General features: G+C 39.0%; 1 protein-coding gene and 1 long non-coding RNA gene across 5 annotated transcripts in view; one reads left to right on the forward strand and one right to left on the reverse strand.

Moving 5' to 3' along the window:
* Window positions 1-19,917, forward strand: part of Mitf (transcription factor Mitf) — a 170,110-nt gene that overhangs the window by 70,416 nt on the left and 79,777 nt on the right. The window contains exon 1 of one of the 4 annotated variants that reach the window (XM_089739546.1): window positions 19,321-19,879. The exons of 1 other annotated variant lie outside the window; for it this stretch is intronic. The gene's annotated coding sequence lies outside the window, so the exon portion shown is untranslated. Of the gene's footprint in view, window positions 1-19,320; window positions 19,880-19,917 lie in introns of those variants that run through there. 2 more of the 4 variants (XM_089739545.1, XM_089739547.1) reach the window with 2 other exon arrangements.
* On the reverse strand, window positions 12,047-12,441 carry LOC149499502 (uncharacterized). The gene is made up of 2 exons (XR_016325666.1): window positions 12,321-12,441; window positions 12,047-12,122 (listed from the first exon to the last, which is right to left on the reverse strand). It is a non-coding gene; the product is annotated as an uncharacterized LOC149499502 (long non-coding RNA).

Genomic DNA, 19,917 nt, shown 5'->3' on the forward strand with positions numbered 1-19,917 from the left:
TTAGTGCGGTAGGACCCTAAAATTGACAGACATGATAATAATCACACGTTAATTATTTATTTAAAGTAATATTATACACGTACATTTTAAATGATAGTGATTGATAATAATTATTCTCGTTTGCACACAACGAACGAAGTTAACGTCATTCATCTGCACCATGTGTGTTCGGAATGTCTTTGAAAAGCTACGTTGCACTTGTGCCCAGTTATTTGTACGCTTAGTTCTTTTTTATTTTTATTTTTAAGCAACGAAACGTGGCGGGGATTGTTTTATGAATTGAATAGACACCTTTGCCTCTGTTGAAAGTTATTTTTGTCTAACTTTTCAGTAATCAGACTGAGTCGGTGTTAGTTGTTAACGGTGCAGTAGTTAATCGCTCTGACTGTCACGGCTAGGATCGTGGATTCGATGCCCACATCGTGTGATGAACAGGTTTGTTTGCTTTTTGTCTGGGTGTTTATCATCTGTATATATATATATATATATATATATATATATAAACGTATGTAATTATGTATTACAGTCTCTGGTATACCGTAAACCCTACCTATCTAGGGGCAGGATGACCCTGCGTGATTTGTTCCCAGATTACGTGATTCAGCTTATTATTAAGCTTAACGCTTTGAAATAAAGTATGAAATTGTGTGACTGTATGAAAGACGGTGTCATTACAAATAATTTCGAATTGTTATTGGTGTTATGTAATAAACTATATCACGGTACATCTGGTGTTGGGTGGTTTGAGACATATACCTACCAAAATCTCATCTCGTTGCTATCCTCTACCTTGCTATTCACACAGGCGAGGATAGGCAGGAATGGCGCAGGATAATCCAGGAGAAAGTTGTCAGAGGAGACCACGACCCTCAGATTATCGACGCAAGGAGGAGAGAAGCCTAATCCTTTTAAAAAAATGGGCAGGATCGCAGTAACTACTCGTACGGGTATATGAAATTTGCCGGGCTACAATTATCACTCCGTATTATAATATAGGTACATATCGAGGAGTGAAAAGTTATTTGGTTTAAGCGAACTTGTTGTAATTTTACACGAGAGCAATTTAAAATCTAAAGTTTTGAAAAATATATGATGACAAAAAACTTCTTCAGTTATTTGAATGGTGTAAACTGAATTGAAGTTCGATTTAAAACATCGAATCGTTGATGCTAATCTATCTATCTATCTTATATATATAAACATGAATTACTGTTCGTTAGTCTCGCTAAAACTCGAGAACGGCTGGAGCGATTTGGCTAATTTTGATGTTGAATTATATGTGGAAGTCCAGAGAAGGTTTAAAAGGTAGATAAATATGAAATTGCTCGGAATTAAATAAAAATAACAATTTTGTTTTCCCTTTGATGTGTCCCCCGTCGGACGGATTTCTTTTGTTTGGTTTAAGTTTATTTTATACAAAAGCTTAGGTCTTTTATTTATTGATTGAGGCACTACAAAGTCTGCCGGGTCAGCTAGTGCTAGATAAACATGACTCATCTGAGCGTTTTAAATTTCGTTTGAATAAATTTTGAATTATTCAATCCGAATTAAACACCCGAGCCCTGAGCGGAACCGACCAGTCTAACCGCAAGGCTGTGACGCCACACGGAGCCCGTGACGTCACTGAACCCGATCTAATTATACGACTATTACGCACTTGTACTCCCAAATGCGTAGCAAGAAATACATTCGTTCAACATCCAACGTCGGCTGATTATATTGGCATTGCATTTGCATTGTTCCTTTATTATAAACACATGCTCGATCTAGGACGCGTTAATATGTAATTTACGTTTTGTTAATTATTGGAACGAAGTTCCTTACGGCAGGCTTGGAGGGGATAGGGATTTTGCTGCGCGACCGAACTGAAAAAAATGTGATAGTAAAACCGTAAGAAAAAATCCGTGGAAAAAAGTGCGTGGAATAAAACCGTTAAATAAGACGTGCGCAGGCGCGACAGTCGCATACACAAGCGAGTAGTGTATAATACCTTTCTCTTTCTCCCTCTTTCTTTTCGTTCTCTCATCCATTCTCTTTCTATTTTACGTAATTTATTATTTCCTAAAATACTGAATTTCCTAAATACTTTCCTATACTTAAATAAAAACTAATCAGCAAAATTTAAGAGAAAAATCAAGAAAACCTACATAAAATTGAGCACGATTTTTTTTTGCAAATTGTGTCGATTCTATATTAGCCGAAGGAACTTCGTTCCTACCTGGTGTCCGACGACACCACATTTTAATTTTTTTAGAACTATTTGAAATGTAACACGTTCGCAGAAATAACTGGTGTTAGATAAATACATATTAATGTTTAGGTTGTTTTTTTTTTGCAATTCTATGTGCATTGGCATTGTATTTGCATTGTTCTTTTTAATCTTAAACAGGTGTTTGGTTTACGACGAGAAAATGTGTTAGGTATATTCTGATAATTAGTTACAATTATTTCGTATCAAACACGTTCGTACTTAGGAATTTTTGTTGGTACTGGATAAATATGTGTTGATATTGTTTTTTTTTTTTTTTTATATCCTGTAAATGGTTTTTATCCATCTGCTAAACGCGAATATGGTTTTGGGGGCGTGTAGTCCGCTGAGTTTCTCGCCGGACTTTCTCAGTGGTTCGCGTTTCCGATCCGGTGGTAAATTCTGCGAAGCACTACCCTTGCTAGGGTCAGTGTTAGCAACACTCCGGCTTGAGCCCCGTGAGCTCACCTACATGTCAAGGAGAATCTGAAATAGCCTCTTAAGGCTATCAGCATAGGTAAAAAAGGGGTTGTGTGTGTATTTTTTTTCTTCCTATGCTCGTAACCTACAGGGTTATGTTGGCTTAACCGGGTGAGTAAGTGACGGGGCTCTAACTTGACGAATTTGCACCAGGCTTAGCAAGAGCAGTGCTTTGCAGAATCTACCACCGGATCGGATCGGCGACCCACTGAGAAGATCCAATATACGATTCAATAATGTCGAGACTTCGTAGCTTAGTTCTGTAACTCTAGAGACAGCAAGTGCGTCTGCCTTAAAAAATATAAACAGCCTTCAAGTCATCGTCTCGAAGACAGGCTCAATAATAAATACTATCGAGTCTTACGAACCCAAAACGTCATGAAATCAAATTACTATCTATACTAATATATAAATCTACAGTGGTTTGAACTTGGTATCTATGAAGAAAATACACATACTTAATGGATAGGCTAATATTTATATGAGTATTGGACTGCCAACACCAGTTGCGGGGGCGTTAATGATGAGAATCTTTGTTGGGGTGAGAAATAATAATATTAATTTTAAATGCCCAGCGAAGCGGACGGGTACAGCTAATTATAATATATAATAACGAAGCCCCATGCGTTCATCAGTTGACAGATCTTATCCGTTTACGAACAGCCAAAATAAACTATACCATAGCTTCAACTCTATAAGTGTATATGCAGTTTTGAGAGAATCAAGTTAAGATTGCACACGTACTAATGTTACAAGTGTTTCGATTTTTTCGTCAATATCATCAAAGCCGTACCCACCTACATGATATATCTACTTGGTTCAATCGCAAATTGATTGCACCGTGCAATGTGTGAATTTAAGTCTGCCTGCGCGAAAAAAAAAAAATTACACTGCCCGTCACCGCAGTAGAGTTCATCCATACTACCTGAAGACACTGCGTTCAGCTTTTTTTTTCCTACCTATTCTAGTAACATCAAGGGGTTATTCTAAATTGGCACAGCTTGTAGGTGAGGTCACGTGGCTCAAACCTGACGACGTTGCTAACACGAACCCTAGCAAGAGCTGTGCTTCGCAGAATCTACCACCGGATCGGAAACGCGACCAACTGAGAAGACCCGGCGAGAAACTCAGTGGGCTGTGTCTGTGGGTTAATTTACTCGTCGAGGCCGAGTACCGACGAGGACTAAGCACGACCTTCGGCTTATATTACGTACATACGTATCCTTATCTGCTGATTAATTACCGATCTGACAGTATAATATGTAAGATTCTTCGTCACCTTGGATCTCGGCATCATTATTGGTATCTAACACGCTAAGTCTGACACGTGCCTTCATACACAAGAAGCAACAGTAAACACGACATGCAATTACAAAGGAAGTACCTACAGCACGTGTAGCTTCAAACAATTTATTTTTACGACTCATTCAGAAGATGCTGGATCTTGAAATGTTTATAACCGATTTTGATTTCATGACAAATGATCTGTCCTTTGTTGATGAGATACTTAGTCGTGGGACAGCCAAAGGAATTATGGGATTATAGTGGTGTATATAAGAGGAACTCTAAAGCAACGTACATGCCATTTACAACTTAACTATGATAATTTTCGCCCACGTTCTATTAGTTTGAAGTCGTCGTGGCCTAAAAGATAAGACGTCCGGTGCAATAGTGTTGAAGCGTTGCACCGATGTTCGAATCCCGCAGGCGGGTACCAATTTTTCTAATGAAATACGTACTCAACAAATGTTCACGATTGACTTCCACGGTGAAGGAATAACATCGTGTAATAAAAGTGAAACCCGCAAAATTATAATTTGCGTAATTACTGGTGGTAGGACCTGTTGTGAGTCCGCGCGGGTAGGTACCACCGCCCTGCCTATTTCTGCCGTGAAGCAGTAATGCGTTTCGGTTTGAAGGGTGGGGCAGCCGTTGTAACTATACTGAGACCTTACAACTTATATCTCAAGGTGGGTGGCGCATTTACGTTGTAGATGTCTATGGGCTCCAGTAACCACTTAACATCAGGTGGGCTGTGAGCTCGTCCACCCATCTAAGCAATAAAAAAAAAAAAAAACGTGCAGTAGGTACGAATAATAGTAGTATTAGAGGCGACTTCCTCTTAAGTCAAAGTCGATGGGCGGAGCCATTGACGACGAGCACTCACGTGGACTCGTGACGTCATCTGGAGGGGCAACTCGTCATCTGGAGGGGCAACCGACCGACCAGCGGGGACATCACGCCACCTCGGATCACTTTTGCTGGAAGCGCGCGCAGCGTTCACTTGTCTTAGATTTAATATTCCGTGTCGATCGTTCCAACCCACTTTTATATTTTTTATTTATTCAAATTATTAAGCCGTTGCTAAAATCAGAAGTGGGATAGGGCTTGTGCCCTATCCGCTTTTGGGTTATCCTGGCGTACAGTTTATTTTTAAAATTTGCATTAAATTAACAACGTAATGACCGATATACGTGTAACTGGAAGCAGGGTAGGAGGACGCTCGCATTCGCCGAATGTTCGAGACCAATATTGGAGAATAATATTGGCGCGTTTAATTGCTTAAAACTCAAATGTGAACGTTGCGCGTGAGTCGAGCCCGCTAGGGTCGCAGATAGAAGACGCACGTCCCTCGACCGCGGACGGTGGTGGCGCCGGACCCGTGGTGGCGTTGGGAATCACATCACTGCCGCCGTCAGAGTCCCGCGCGTACGACGCTACAGACAGGATCATCGGAGCATTAAGTGCACTGTCCAAAGTAAGGTCGAACCATTTTTATATTTCTAATTTTGACCCCAGCGTTAATGATATCGATTCTTGGTGCGAAGTAGTTTTTTTTTGTCGGATACCCTCTTATGAAATGTAATAAATCACCAAGTAACTAGCTCAACGACTTTATCACAACCGACCTTACGGTCTATTTTTATTGACGCGATAAAACATGCTGGAGACTGAATGCTCAGTTTCGATGGGTGGAAATAACATTCGAAGGGTTCAAAATGTTACTAGTCGGCACACTCCATCAATACGTCAATTAGACAACAGTCCGACTGTCCAGGTCGGTGATCATGCAAACGGGACGCCGTGTTGTTCCATCGCCGTGTCGATTGTACCCGCGTTTGAGAATAGATGTAAAATAGTTCCACCACGCGTTGTGACAATAAAAAGGCAACTACCACATCAGCACGGAAGTTAACCGAATCCATTAGATTCGTAAATTCAGATCGAGCTCATGGTTACTTTATTTCTAAGTTTTACCCTGCCGTGCAATACATAGACACACTGTGTAAGGAAGTAGAATGGACTAGATCCTTAACTGGGAAGGCACTGAGTATTTGTCACGAGTTTTGGGCTGTCTTAAGAGTGATGAGCGTACTTGGTTACACGTGTGATTGTCTAGTGACCGGACGTGGGGTAACTTCGTAAAAGACTTTAAGCCGTTGTGTCCGCGAAAGTTAGAGTATGCCAATATTCTTTATAATGCTATGCAATTAGCATCAGATTGCTTTGCCTCATACGTCGAGTGCGCCAGGAGATCGTTGCTCTGTATTAAGATGGTCAGAGGTCTGACTGACAAACTCGGAACTTTAATAATGATACGGGGCATAATGGGCCCTCTGGTTGACTCGCGAACGCTAGTCTACAGATTCACGAGTTGATTTAATTTTTGGTGGAGGTCAGGTTAGGCCGAGTCCTCGTAGGGTTCAGGCACTAGTTGAGTCACCAGTGACGCGTAATGTCAAACATTCTTGGGGTTGACTGCATGCTTCCAGAGATTTACGTGGTAAAATAGTTCACGTAGATGTTGTAACGTGGTAACATAGTTCACGCAGAGATTTACGTGGTAACATAGTTCACGTAGATGTTGTAACGTGGTAACATAGTTCACGCAGAGATTTACGTGGTAACATAGTTCACGTAGATGTTGTAACGTGGTAACATAGTTCACGCAGAGATTTACGTGGTAACATAGTTCACGTAGATGTTGTAACGTGGTAACATAGTTCACGCAGAGATTTACGTGGTAACATAGTTCACGTAGATGTTGTAACGTGGTAACATAGTTCACGCAGAGATTTACGTGGTAACATAGTTCACGTAGATGTTGTACCGTGGTAACCTAGTTCACGTATATGTTATGACGTGGTAACAAAGTTCACGTAAAGGTGTGACGTGGTAACGCAGTTCACGTTACGAGTTTATTAGCTTGACATGTTAACTTGGCCATGTCAACCAGACTTTACTCTCACAGTATATTATACACCCGATATGGTAACAGTGCCGTGTCGTCAGTACATCTAACGTAACTCAACAAGAGCCTACTATACATGAACACACTGAAATGTGATGTAAAATGCTCACAAGAACTACTAACTTTTACTAATGGTTCATGGTACCAAAATCATGATTGTAATGCAAACAATCTATTTCTATGACGATATCATAGAACACCCCGATAGCAACGCTGTGCACACAGTGAGTCCTGCATCGTCAGAGATTGAAGACGGTCATGACATCGAGGTGAACGTGGACGTCCACCAGTCAGGAGAGGCCGTATTAGAGGCGACTTCCTCTTAAGTCAAAGTCGATGGGCGGAGCCATTGACGACGAGCACTCACGTGGACTCGTGACGTCATCTGGAGGGGCAACTCGTCATCTGGAGGGGCAACCGACCGACCAGCGGGGACATCACGCCACCTCGGATCACTTTTGCTGGAAGCGCGCGCAGCGTTCACTTGTCTTAGATTTAATATTCCGTGTCGATCGTTCCAACCCACTTTTATATTTTTTATTTATTCAAATTATTAAGCCGTTGCTAAAAGTAGATTATTTTTTAATTAACGCTATGTAATAAGAACTGATTAGCATTAAGTATTAATGAGATTTGTGGAGAGTACTTAACTGTAGGCCGCGGCTCGGTTCTGCCCCTGGCATTGGTGACGTCCATGGGCGACGGTAACGACTCACCATCAGGTAGGTTGTATGGCCTATAAGGCCAATAAAAACAAAGTATTCGTTTTCGGGAACATTCGACACACGAATCGTTGGGCTTCGTCCCACGTCAGACCACATTCATTCATTTTGTTGGAAAATGACGAAAATCATTACTTAAAAAATGCGTCATTTTAACACTAATCATACCAACATTTACTAGTACCTATTTCTACCATAGCGGGTAGATAGCGGGCATACGGCAAGTATTACTCAAAATAAACTAAATAAAACAAAAAAAAGTATACCTAATAAATGCAGATTAACTGGTAAGAAAAATACTTTTTTTTCCCTACCTATGCTGATAGTCTTAAGAGGCTATATCAGCTTCGCCCTAACGTGTAGGTGAGCTCACGGCCCTCAAACCGGGCACTCAAACCGGAGTGGCCCTAGCAAGAGTAGTGCTTCGCAGAATCTACCGCCGGATCGGAAACGCCACCCACTGAGAAGAACCGGCGAGAAACTTAGTGGGCTGTGTCTATGGGTTAATTCGCTCGTCGACCCCTTCGGCGCAAGCTACGGGTTCGACGAAGACGGTGACCGGAAAGCCATGATGTCAAATGTGCGAAAGCAATAAGATGATACGTGCATTTTCAATGCAAAAGTTCAAAATTGGGTCATTTTATCCGTTATGGTATGTTTAGTGTTAAGATTACCAAACGTCAATGTTGCCTTCGTTTTTTGGCCATGGTTCCTTAACACCAGGCACGACTGAAACAATGAATAAGATGCTACGATGTAACGATCAGCTAAAAATAAATCGCAATTCGCCAGACGGTCTGATGCAAACCGATCGTCTCATCCGTTCATAAACACCGCAAGGACTCATCTAGTACTTCAAAGAACTATTGGTTCATTGAACGTGTTTGCTTTTGTTTTTTTTACAGACGTGCTATGCGTTTTAGAATAAATCGCAGGCACTACGGATCAACGTGTGAGGCTAAGGCGCATTTTCATTGGGTTGGCGGCTATCTCTTTCTAAATGCAACGCGTTTCTATTTGGCATTCAAAGTGCGTTTTCGGAGATGATTTTTGCCACGTACCACGCGGTTTTAATATTAAATTCCTTCATTTTAACAAATATATGTATTTTGAATTCACGTTGTTAATAAATGTTAAGCTTAGAATTAGTATATTGGTAACGTAGATCTAGAGACGAGCTCGTAGCTGTAGGGAGTTGAACACTTATGAAGACACCGAAACTTGAATCATCATTGAAGTTTTTTTCCCATTGTTTCCGATTTTAAGTGGTTACCGGACCGGACCGAAATCTTCGACATTAACAACATAAATGCTGCCACTTACCTTGAGACGTGAGTACTAAGTCTCAGTTTTTACAGTTCAACAGCTGCCTTACTCTTCAAACCATTACTGCTTCACGGCAGCACTAAGCAGGGTGGTGGTACCTATCCGTGTGGACTCACGAGACGCCCCTACCACCAGTAGAGTATCTATAATAACAGCAGCAAGCAAGCAGTGGTTCTGACACGTTGCCGCCTAGAATATAGTACAATAAAGACAGGGTATAGTATACTTTTTAATTGAATTTCGATAATTCAATATATGCACCAATCTTTGAATCGTGTTGTGTATTAAATCGAATATACCCGTTGGGGATATAATTTTTTCATCAACAACAACAACAAGATTATAAAGTCAATTGAATGAAGAAAATGATTGAAAGCAGATTTCAGACGAATCGGATAACGCATTCGTTCCACTCGCCGAATTATTTTTAGGGCTTACGTGGAAATCGCGAGCTACCTGATGTTTATCACAACGCGAAGCCGTTATTTTAGCCGCAACCCTAACTAATGTGATGGTCCGGCGACGGCTTCTCAATTAGTCAGTCTATTTTCGTGCAGAACGCGGCGGGCGCTCGAAAAGCCGTAACCGCTACGGAGAACCGCGCGAGATGCGCGTAAAATAACGCATCGTGAATGCGTTTCTTTTTTGTTATGGCTGTGACGTCACGCTGTGCCAGTGAAATCGTGTGTTTTGACAGTGCCAATGTTCAAGCTCGCGGTCGCTCGTGACTGACCGATGCGTGGCCGCGGCGTATGTTTGTTTTGTATAAAGTTTTCGGAATTGTTTTGTACGATTCCTGATTCTTACTTCGATGAGTCAATTAGAGTATGCATTAGTTGTATCTGTTACAGCGTAAACACGTTGTAGAGTGGAATTTGTGGTAAATATAGTCCGGGATGTTTTCGGGCTAGGGTAAGTGGAGCGGCGAATCTTGGCTAGCGTTTTCGCGGTTTTTTTATATATCTTTTTCGTATTCCGCTAGATTCATAGATAAATGTACGGTCGGAGTCCGTCGGCATCGAAATATAAATGCCGATTTCTCGCTTGCCAATAGGAACAGTTTCACAGGCGGGATCCACTCGTGGTATCTCGCTTGGTTACGATGATGAAGCCTTATGTATAATCAGTGGACAAACATCATGATTATTTTATATCAACAGGTGATATACCCCGTCATAAGCCCAAAAGGAGGTTATCGTTTAAACATTGTACAACAATGTGTTGTAGGGAGTTAAAATATATGAGTATCGTTTGATTAGTTATTAATTAATAATAAAACAGATTCGGTTTTATTAATATTAGCATGCGTTTAATGTAAATCACGAAAATCTCAAAAGTACGATATAAAGCTGTATGAAGAGTTAACAGCGCCATCTTTTGAAATAACAGTGGCAACAAAACGAAAACAAACTTTCCATTTCAAACATTAGATACATACAGATATATATATCTCAATTATTACGTATTGTGACGAATTTATTTCCCAAATAAATTTGTTAGAATAATTTGTTACTTGGCATCGAAGTTCGGTATTAATTTAGAAAATACATAAAGTATGGAACGAATTTGTAAAGGAATTTAAATATTGTTGCATTCGATATATCGGTGATCTATCGTATCTAAATCGCATCGTAATTGTAATTGAGTCTGTCAGCGCAAAAGTGGCCTAATCTTACCATATTATGGAGATAATGAGGTTCGACACTGCTTCGTAGGCAAAAACAATACGCGCAAAATAATGTTCACAAAGCCATCTGTTATCTAGGGGTCAAAATAGGGATAGGCCGGTTTTGCTATGAATTTTGCGCATAGCGCCACAATTATTAACCATACGGTCGCTTTTGTACCAAAACGCAAATCGGGAGATAGGCTGTTTTATCATGAATGAACAGATAACGTTGAATTGTTGATAAGTCAATTGTTTTTACTTAAGTTGGATTGCCAAAAAGGTCACACAAATGTCGCATCCTGTTCACACAAGGATAAGGGTTATCTTCTTTCTTCTACTCACGTTTCCTTGCCGAATATTTATCAAAAGTTTTTTTTTTTTTTCAGTATAGACTAAGAATATTTTCGTCTTACACGATTGGGTTAATAGTCTTCGATCAATAATAATACTAGATTAAGGATCAGGAACAAAAATAAGACGCTCCAGTGGCCACGTTTGCAGACACGAAAACATCTTCATTTCTTAGAAAAAAGTTTAATAATGTTAACGACTTCAGTTTATTATAAACCTTAATACTTCAACATAAAGTTTAATTACCATTGCAAAATATATGTATTTAGGTCCTTTCGTCAGAAAAAGAATATTATGGAATAAATTTAAAATGTCACTTGAAGATAAAAAGTCATCAGTACAAAAATATTTATTCTAAAATGATACTTAAAGCCTAATTTATAAGGTTAAAAATATTTGTTTAAAATTTCGTGCTTATTGTATTGTGGAACTAGATATAGTTCTTGGTATTACATTTCAATGCTCAGAACACAGTAAGTATTGAAAGACATAGAGTTGCAGAATATACATATTTGTTTTAGGTTTGTTTTGTATGGTTGCAACTATTTTTGACCGATTCAAAAAAGTAGTAGATAATATTTTACATTGCCGCTATTACAACAAATAGGTGATAAAAAATAAAATTGAATAAAGTAAAAAAAATATGAAAGGAAACACGAAACATGTTTTCCACGTATTCTTTATACAGAAGTAATTAAAACAATAATGTAGGTTTAATTACCTTTAAACAGATTCAGTTTGTTATAAAGCTGTCTTTTAGAAGTCATTTTTATATGAGCGGTTTCTTTTTTACAAATATAATGTAATCTTATATCAATGAATTTTTCTATAATCAGTTTAATTTAGGCTTATTTTATGGCTGTGTTCGTTTCCCCCAGAAAACAAATCCTTTTCAGCATATACGCTTAAAATATTTACACATACATATAAAGTTTTTTTAATACGTTTTTGCATTGATTTGCCACCACCATTGATCAATTCTAGAATTTTTATAAGGGTTCTATATTTCTTCTCCTCTTTCTTTCGCGACAATATATATCCATTGTGCACAGCGACAAGGGGCTACTAGGAAATCTACAAACAAAAATAACATTATAAAATAACAAAACTACTCTATGCATTCCCTGTTCAAGAATTGGTGATGTTTGTTACAATAGTTGGTGCCTTGTTGCAAACATTGTCCAAACAATTACAATATTCGTAAATTGTGTTTTATTTACAATATAATTGTGTTTATTATTTTATGAAAAACACTTAATAATATAAATTTACCAAAAAAAGATATTCCTTCCAAAACCTTGGTGTTACGGTGGTTTTTTACTCAGTTTTTGAACGCGCATTGCAGCGTTTTGACGTCTTAGTGTTGGCTATGATTGGACCATACTAATTTGAAATAAGACCACAAATTTATTTGTGGTCCGTTGTGAGTCCGTTGTGAGTCCGAGCGGGTAGGTACCACCCGTAACACCGCCCCGCCTATTTCTGCCGTGAAGCAGTAATGCGTTTCGGTTTGAAGGGTGGGATAGCCGTTGTGACAATAATGAGACCTTAGAACTATATCTCAAGGTGTGTGGCGCATTTACGTTATAGATGTCTATGGGCTCCAGTAACCACTTAACACCAGGTGGGTTGTGAGCTAGTCCACACATCTCAGCAATAAAAAAAGTGAGTACCGAATCCCAAGGGCAACACAACGTGAATATCGCCCCCTGCCTTGAAACATGAGCTCGAAGTCTCTACTGTGTCGGGTAATGGCTAATGACTATCCCGATTCCCAAAATATAACCATAAGTTTTTATTTTATATTGTTTAGATGAGTGGGCGAGCTCACAGCCCACGTGGTGTTAAGTGGTTACTGGAGCCCATAGACATCTACAACGTAAATACGCCACCCACCTTGACATATAAGTTCAAAGGTCTCAGTATAGTTACAACGGCTGCCCCACCCCTCAAACCGAAACGCAGTACTGCTTCACGGCAGATACAGGCAGGGTGGTGGTGCGTGCGGACTCACAAGAGGTTCTACCACCATTAAAAATAAACCACCACCGGTAAAACACAAGATGTCCTACCACCAGTAGTGTCAGGTAAGTAGGAAAAAAATCTGCCATCTTATTTTCATGATCAATCATAACTTATAGTTCCCGAAGCGACGTGAGGACGGGTCGGTAGTCGTAAATAATATCTATATATAAATACGTGAAGCAAAAACTTTGTATCCCTTTTTACGAAAATTGGGCGGACGGAGGAGTATGAATTTTTCCACACTTATACAGAATATAGAGAAGAAGTGCACAATGCTAATATTTTTTTAAAAAATAATTCATAAAAGATACATTAAATCAATAAAGAAAACATTACACACACTACATACCATGTATTTGACGCACACACGCATACATACTATTTATTGTCAAACTTTTGTTCTTGACGTCTGTGGTCAAATTGAGATTAAATATTGTTTGTCTTTGTTAATATTTTTTATAGTGTAGTCTTGGTGAAATTTGTAATTATAGAAGTATAAAATACAATCATAACAGTGTACAAACTTACATTTCCAGTTAATTATAGTCGAATTTCGACTACTGCGGGACCTCTAGTCCATATAATTACACGAGTCACGTCCATAAATGATTCAGTTTTAGTTTGTAATAACAACAAGTAAATATAAATATAAATATTTACTAACAATCACGCCACGTTAACTGGTCCCGTGGTAAGTTCGTAAAGAACTTGTGTTACAGGTGCCAGATAGCGGAAATAAATGTAAGATTTTTATTATACACATTCATATATTTAAGATACATCCATAACCCTGGAAAATACATTTATATTTATCATACAAATATCTTCCCTTAGCGGGATTCGAACCCGCGACCCCCTTGTGTAGTGACCATGGCACTTACCACTACACCAGATGGCCGTCTGGTAATTATTATACGACAAGATAATTATTATACACTTCCTATTTACGTTCGTGTCTTATACAATACGTTTTCTACAACAACGTTACCTCGTACCTACGTAGTGTTAGATTCATAATCTTATCTAAAAGTTTTTCGTTAAGCTTGTTACAGAAAAAAATATTCCATTGTCATTCACGTCTGCATCAATCAGGCGTGCTACGTGAAAATGATGGATAGTGATAACGGCTTAAACGGATCAAGGTCTTTTCTATAGTTTTTTTTTTACATTAGTTAGTTAAATTTTTTTTCCTACCTAAGCTGATAGCCTTGAGAGGCTATATCAGCGTCGCCCTAACTAGTAGGTGAGCTCCGGGGCTCAAACCTGATGACGTTGCTAACACGAACCCTAGCAAGAGCCGTGCTTCGCAGAATCTACCACTGGATCGGAAACGCGACCCACTGAGAAGATCCGGCGAGAAACTCAGTGGGCTGTGTCTGAGGGTTAATTTACTCGTCGAGCCTTTCGTCGCAAGCGACGGTTTCGACGAGAACGTTGACCGGTGCTTGAGGTATCTAAAAGCACCGTTAGTGGATCGGCAGGATCCGAAATGACGTGCGTGTAATTTTTGTAATTTCACCGCCGCCGCTGCTACAGATTAAAGATTATGTCGTGGTCTTGTCGCAGTGGAAAGCGAATCTTTTACTTCTTACGCTTATTATTGCGGGGTCGGAGCAGTATGTCTTATTATCAAGCTGCATAGGAACTTGGGATGAGTTTGACAACTGGTCGTTTGTTTGACGTCAACTGTCGTCAACCCGACTTGGGTTGTATGTTCAGTTGTATATCCACTGCGACGTACCATAGGAATGTACGTGTTTACTTTTTGGTTTCTTTCGTGTTTCTTTTACTTTATCCAAAAAAAGAGGAAGGGAGGTAGGGGAGTAGAACTTTAGACTAAAATAGGAGAATAGACTTTGACTTCGAACCTCAAGATGAGGTGGCAGCATTTACGTTGGCCATTCTACGGTCTCCGGTAATTGCTTTTCATCAAGTGGGCCGTGATTCCGTTTATCTATTTACGCAATTTATAAAAAATAACTTTTGGTAAACACACTAAAACCTAATGTGCGTCATTATGTAAGCTATTTTATTGTGTTGCGTTCTTTGTGTAAAATGAATGGTAAAAGTAGTGACCCTGTGAATATAGCTGTTCGGATGTCATTAGTACTGGTGGTAGGACGTCTTGTGTGTCCGTACGGGTAGGTACCACCACCCTGCCTATTTCTGCCGTTAAGCAGTAATGCGTTTCGGTTTGAAGGGCGGGGCAACCGTTGTACTGTTATAACTTGAGACCTTAGAACTTATGTCTCAAGGTACTTAACATCAGGTGGGCCGTGAGCTCGTCCACCCACCTAAGCAATAAAAAAAATTGACGTTTCTGGTTTTTATCGCATTTCTTCAAACTCTGCTGCAGCTACAAAAACAATAATGTGTCTACTTGGAATTAAACAAAAATGAAAAGCCATACTCAATTTACTTTGGCAGCGATTGGCGAATATTATTAATATGGTATAATATTAGTAATATAGTATAATATTATTTGGTAAGTGATCTATAAAAACCTTTTGCTGTCTTGATGCTGCCTCTGTGCGCTGTCAGGTTCGCGCTTGACCAATTGTTAATTATGTTTTCTTTTTTTTTAAATAAGAATTTGGCTCCAACGCCTTTGGCATTGATATTTCCAAAGTCAAAGTATGTACAAAAATGACAGGTGCTTAGAGAGAATTTTTTTTGAAGAACTTGCTCTCTCTAGAGCTACTGAAATAAGCTACGATATCTCGACATTACTGAATCGTATATCGGATCTTGTTAGTAAGTCGCGATTCCGATCCGCTGGTAGATTCAGCGTAGCACTGCCCTTGCCAGTTAGCCAATTTTAAAGGTTAGTGTTAGCAAATTTGCCAGCCCCGTGAGCTCGCTTACATGTTCGGTAAGTCTAGTATAACCCTTCGAGATTATTAAAAAAAAAACCGGTTATACACAACTTCAACCCTTCCAGTTGCCATAACACACAAATGTCATTCCTAATGTCCACAAATGCCTAGAAAAGCTATGGCCATTAACCCCATAACTAGTTAGGATATGTTTTAATAGCCGTAGCTTTATTAACAATTCAATTATTATTAACGTCATTTTAAGTCTTTAAGAAAATTATATTTGATCACAAAACATGCTTGCGACAACAATTAAATTCTCGAAAATAAATTTTCCATAAGTCGTATTTACACATGCTAAATAGTATACGAACGATTTACGTTTTGCATTACCAAGAAAGCTTATTAAAGTATGGAATGACATGTATTTACATGTCACGCGGTGAAGTGAATCGGCACGCAAGAGATCTCGTGAGCACCATTGACTGCTTGAAGCAATTTAGTTAATGGATGTTTAGTTATGTCACTGTGTACGAGATGGTACCCGACGGAGACACAACGCTTGTGTTGATATTGTACTGTTTTAACATTTCTATTGTTTTATGACGGTCTTAGCGCTTACAACATTGGTTATCTATATATTAATACGCGAAGCAAAAACTTTGTATCCCTTTTTACGAAAATTGCGCGGACGGAGAAGTATGACATTTTCCACACTTATAGAGAATATAGAGAAGAAGTGCACAATGCTAATATTTTTTTAAGTAATGCAAAAAACATACATTATATCAATAAAGAAAACATTACACACACTACATTCCATGTATTTGACGCACACACGCATGCATACTATTTATTGTCAAACTTTTGTTCTTGAAGTCTATGGTCAAATTGAGAAAATATTAAAATTAAATATTGTTTGTCTTTATTAATATTTTTTATATAGTGGCCTTAGCGAAATTTGTGATTATAGAAGTATAAAATACAATCATAATAGTGTACAAACTTACAATGCTAATTAATTATATTCGAATTTCGACTGCTACGGGACCTCTAGTAACAGCAATTCGGTTATCTTTATCGTCCCAATCCAATTTTAAGGTCACAAAAATACAAAATAAACAGGCGATTGAAGCAGTGAGGATACGAATCCTAAAGAATCCTTTTCGAACGCAAAAAAAGATGCAAAATGTATTTAAATAAAAATGCGAAATATAAAATATCACTCGGAACTAAGTGTAAACACTCGCGTGTTTTAAAAATACTTTTTAAAACGAGTTGCTTCTTATAAGAGACGCTTAGTTTACCGATCAATTAATGAATGTGTAGTTTGGTGAAATCAAAACATATTACGCAAAGGGAATTCGGGAATCGACATTTTTAACGACACGTGTCCTGGTCTCAAAAACAAACTAGTATCCAAGTTCCTTTGTTTATAATTAATTGATGAGAGAATGTTAAGAAGTTTTTTTTTTGTCGTACTGTTAACATTTAAATTTAGCCTATTTTTCCGCTATTTGTAAAGTTGCTGTAACATGTCGTAGTGTGTCATAAGAGATTGCTGTACATGCCTGTAACTGGCTTACATACCAGTACTTAATTTTATACATGTTAATTTTAAGCTTGAATGTTTTGTGTGTATTGCTGTTGATGTGTCTAAATAAATAAATAAATAAAATACGGCGAGTCAAAAGTTAGGCCAATTTTCTTTTCTTCAGCCGTTGTACTGTAAAAATCTCGAGTTGTTGTTGACGTCTGTAGGCTCTGGTGATTGCTGAACTTAACACCAGGTATGGCATAAGTTGGTAGTATCTCCTCTTTCTGCGTCGAAAATTCTCAATGCCGAGGGCTATCTTGTTGGATCCATCGCATCCACTTTCGGTGCTTTTAGGCCCCTCAAGCACCGGTCACCGTCCTCGTCTAACTCCTCGATAACGACGACGAGTTCGACAAACTAAACCATAGACACAGCCCACTGAGTTTCTCGTGGGATCTTCTCAGTGGGTCGCGATTCCGATCCAATGGTAAATTCTATGAAGCACTGCTCTTGCTAGGGCTATTGTTAGAAAATCCACTCACTTTGCGCCCATGAGCTCACCTACCCGTCCGGGCGTAGCTAGAATAGCCCCTTAGGCTAACAGCGAATAGGTAGGAAAAACAAAGCTGAGGTTCATGGCCTCTTTTAATAACTTTCTCCTCTTATCCTGCGCCAGCCCTGCCTATCCTCGACTGTGTGGATGCCATGAAATCTAAGCTATTCAAAATGAAAATACATTTATGGTGATTAAAGGTTTTGGTGTCTTTGTGCTTCTTATCTGTTGAATGCCCTATAGCTAAGCCCCATATAAACGTTCCTGAAAAGGAATGTTTCTGATTTCATCAGAGCTGAACTCTTGTCGTCGTCTAGTTCCAACCTTAATCAGATTGATTATATTTCGTTTTTTTTTACTTTTAGAATAATATGGTCTTCTCTAAACGCCATGATGATTTGGAGTTCCGAAAACATTCAATAGGGTTGACAGTCGCGAAATCTGTGATTATAGAAGTATAATAGTCTTTGACAAAAGAATCATAATAGTGTTAGTATAATTTCAATTAATTATAGTCGAATTTCGACTATCGGGGGACCACTGGTTTGTTCTAAAACCGTAGGTCTACATAAAGGACATAAATACCCCCCTTCTGCTTAAAGTGGGTTTTATACAAAGCTATAATTTGCACCCTTAGAATCTAAGTGGCCTAATCCAGAATTCTTGTTTTTTTGATAAAGCCAAAAATGTAATTGAAGAGTTGTAATTTTTTGTTTTTCTATTTTAATACTTTTTGGCTGTCGCTTGGTCTAAAATAGATGGAAAGAGTACGTTTGTCCTTTTCTGAACTAAAAGAGACTGCTTATTTTTGTAAACCGATAGACTGAATATGGATCTGAATGCTGGGCGACGAAAGTAAAGCATGAAAAAGGAACGCATGCGGCAGAGATACGAATGTTGAGATGGATGTGTGGAGTAACAAGAATGGACAAGATAAGGAATGAGTATATCAGAGGAAGTGTGAAAGTAGCCCCGGTAATCAACAAATTAAAGAGCGGACGGTTAGCGTGGTATGGACATGTGATGCGTAGAGAGAAGATGCATGTGACTAGGAGATGTATGGAAATGGTAGTGCAAGGTAGAGGTGGGAAAAAGTCGACTGACGAAGACATGGATGGAGTGTGTGAATGACGATATGAGAGAGAGAGAGGAGTGAGTGTTAAGATGACGGCTGATAGAAGAGAATGGAAGAGAAAAATTAGCTGTGCCAGCCTCACCTAGTGGGATAAGGTGGAGAAAAAAAAGACTACATCTTTATAAGCGATTCGAAGTATAAAATTCATTTTCTTAAAATGTTTAGTTAAGTCACTTTAGTTAACGGCGCGCTGAAAGAAATATTACAACGAACACTAAACCTAGTCCCGCCAATAACTTTTAAGCTCAATAACGAGAACACGTCATATTACCTGTCATTTCTGCATCGCCTTCCCGAGTCAGTTCTCATTTAAATCAACTTCTTTATAAACCATTACGAACACCGTCGCCGTATCACGTAAGGTAAAGCAACCGCAAGGTGTCGATTGCATCACATACGTACGTGTGTATTTTCAGAGGCAATTTACCTGTTACATACATGATAAACACGCGCGGGCGCCGCCGGATCTCTGTTGATATATCTACCGTATCACCGAAAGACGGGCCGAGGCAAGCTCAAGCGATCATTGCTCAGTGTCATTGCGCACGTCGCGTCGGACGCACGTCCCAAAACTAGCGCGTTCATTATCAATTCGCATCCACGTGTTTTTGTGAGTAAATAATCAGTGTATCGAGTCAATTGAACGGTCGTGTTGTTTTTAATAGTGCATACCGTGTTTCAACAATTGGATTGCCCGAGAGACGTGTCTGCAGCGTCCGACTTCACGGTTCGATTGGATACGCCGAGTTGCTTTTGTTTATTTATGTTAGGAACACCTAACAATAACATACGTCGATGTTTTT

The sequence above is a fragment of the Bombyx mandarina genome, chromosome A1 (assembly GCF_030267445.1).
Source record: "Bombyx mandarina strain Sakado chromosome A1, ASM3026744v2".
NCBI lineage: Eukaryota > Metazoa > Arthropoda > Insecta > Lepidoptera > Bombycidae > Bombyx > Bombyx mandarina.